We start from the raw sequence: 2,608 nt of genomic DNA, 5'->3' as shown, positions 1-2,608 counted from the left end.
CTTTTTGGGAGCCCCAGCCATTAAAAAAGGACACTTTGGTAGGTAACAGGGCCGACTGAGGTTAAACCACAACACAGACACACACCCTTTGCACATGCACACACACACAGGCACAAACACAGATCCATGCACTCCACACACAGGTCTACGTGCCCCTCTCACACACACAGACACGCCAATACACAGAGTCCCATAAACTCTGCATTCACATGTAGTCAGAGACCCACGCATCCCTCACACACCCATTCAGCCTGCACACACATACACCGACACTACCCATCCACCCCTGACCCTTACAATGAGACCCACACACCCCTTACACACACATGCAGAGACCCATTCACCCCTGACACACACACACATACACACACACTCCTCAAACATAGTACCAGTGCCCAGGGGAACCCCAAATGTGTGTGTGCTTGTGAGCCCTGAGAGTGTCGTGTGTGTGTGTGCCTGCCCAAGTGACCTCTGGACTGTCCCAGCCCCAGAGGAGGAGGGCAGGTGGCTGTCAGTGCTGGTGTGTGATGGTGAGAACAGCACCTGGGCTGTGGCAGGCTGTGTGACCACCCATGCCAGTGTTCTGTGTATGAGTCCTGTGTGTCTGTGTGTGCATGTGTGTGCGTGGATGCCTGTGTCAGTGTCTGTCTGTGTGTCTGTACATGTGTGTGTGTCTGAGTGTGCACATCTCTGTGCGTCTGTGTGCATGTCAGTGTGTGTGTCAGTGTCTGCATCAGTGTGTGTCTGTCTGTGTGTGTATGTTTCTCTGTGTGTGTGTCTCTGTGTGTGCAAGTGTCTTTGCATTTCTGTGTGTGTCTGTGTGTGTGTCTGCGCATGTGTCTGCACGTGTGCCTATGTCTGAGTCTGTGTCTGTGTCTGTGCTTGTGTCTGTGAGCATGCGTGTACGCATCTGTGCATGTGTTCCCTGGTTGTGTATCCAGGCACGCAGAGGCTGCTGCGTCACAGGCAGAGCTCAAATCATTCATAATGAACTCATTGGCTAACCGGTCCAGAGAGAGCAGAGGTGGGGTGTGATGAGTGGGGGACAGGCTAGGGAGCTTTGCAAGGCACTGCTCTGCTCAGGCCGCTTTGTCCTTGGTGGCCACAGCAGCAGCTGCTTGCTCCTCACCTGCCACCTGCAGGACCCACTGCTGGTGCTTCTCCCTGTGGGACGCTGGAGAGCAGTGGGAGTGCGCTGGCTGCGCTGGCCCAGGCACAGGTCAGAGGTCCAGGGCCAGGTGCCAGGGCCAGGCAGGGCCTGGCAAGGGGCGGTCGTGGTGGCAGAGCCATTGCGTACCCTGGGAGGGAAGGGTTGCATAGCTGGGGCCTCTCCAGGCCAGGGAGCATGGGTGGATCTGCAGATCTTCCTGCTTCCCCTTACAGCGTCCAGCATCCAGTCAAAGCCAGCCTGCCCCAGCACCAGCTGAAGAAAAGGAGGAGGACAGGGTCATTTGTGGTGATAGCGTTGGTTTTCCCAAGGAAACACTGTGTGTGCTGAGGTCCTGCTTCCCAGAAAGTGGCTTAACATCAGCCTGCCGATGGGAAGCAGTGAATAAATTCTTTATTTTGCATTGCTTGTGCATGCAGCTTTTCCTTCACCTATTAAACTGTCTTTATCTCGATCTACGAGCCATCTCACCACCTCCTATTTTCCACCCATCTTGGGGAAGAGGGGAGTGAGTGAGTGGCTGTGTGCTTGGCTGTTAGCAGGGGTCAACCCACTCCACTGGCTCATAGACTCATAGATCATAGAGGAGCCCAGGTTGGAAGGGACCTCCAAAGATCATCTGGTCCAGCCTCTGGTGGATAAGGGAGCCTGGATGAGACTATCTCACACCCTGTCCAGTCGCATCTTGAAACCCTCCAGCGATGGGGACTCCACCACATCCCTGGGGAGGTTGTTCCAGTGAATGATTGTTCTCACTGTAAAAAAATTCTCTGTCAAGATGAAACCTCTTCTTTCTCATATCATCTTATATCATGGCCAATTTGTTGTCAGTCAGGACCCCCAGGCCCTTCTCTGCAGAGCTGCTTTCCAACTAGACAGCCCCCAGCATGTCCTGTGCCTGGGGTAATTCTTCCCCAGGGGAAGGACTTTGCACTTTTCTTGGTTGAACTTCATGAGATTCCTCTCAGCCCAATTCTGCATCCTGTTGAGGTCTCTCTGGATGGCAGCATGACCCTCTGGTGTCTCAGCCACTCCTCCCAGTTTTGTACCAGCTGCCAACTGGCTGAGGGTGCACACGGTCACCTCACTATAAAAGGCAACCAGACTGGGGAAGCGTAATTTCCCCTTGGTAAATCCAGGCAGACTCCTCCTGATCACCTTCCTGTCCTTCATGTGCCTGGAGATGGTGTGCAGGGTTGGTTGCTCCATCCCCTTCCCAGGGATCGCAGTGAGGCCCGTCTGGCCCGCAGTTCCCCAGATCCTCCGTCTTGCCTTTGGAAGATAGGGGCGACATTCGCTTTCCTCCAGCCCTCGGGAACCTCTCCCGTTGCCGGGACCTTCCCAAGGCAATGGAGTGGCGCCGCCCGGACGCCAGGCACCTCCCTCAGCCCTCGTGGGTGGCAGCCCGGGACACATACCCCTCCTGGCCTGCCCTGGCCT

This window comes from Pygoscelis adeliae, unplaced genomic scaffold, assembly GCF_000699105.1.
Source record: "Pygoscelis adeliae isolate BGI_AS28 unplaced genomic scaffold, ASM69910v1 Scaffold139, whole genome shotgun sequence".
Lineage (NCBI taxonomy): Eukaryota > Metazoa > Chordata > Aves > Sphenisciformes > Spheniscidae > Pygoscelis > Pygoscelis adeliae.
This window is presented reverse-complemented; position numbering follows the sequence as displayed.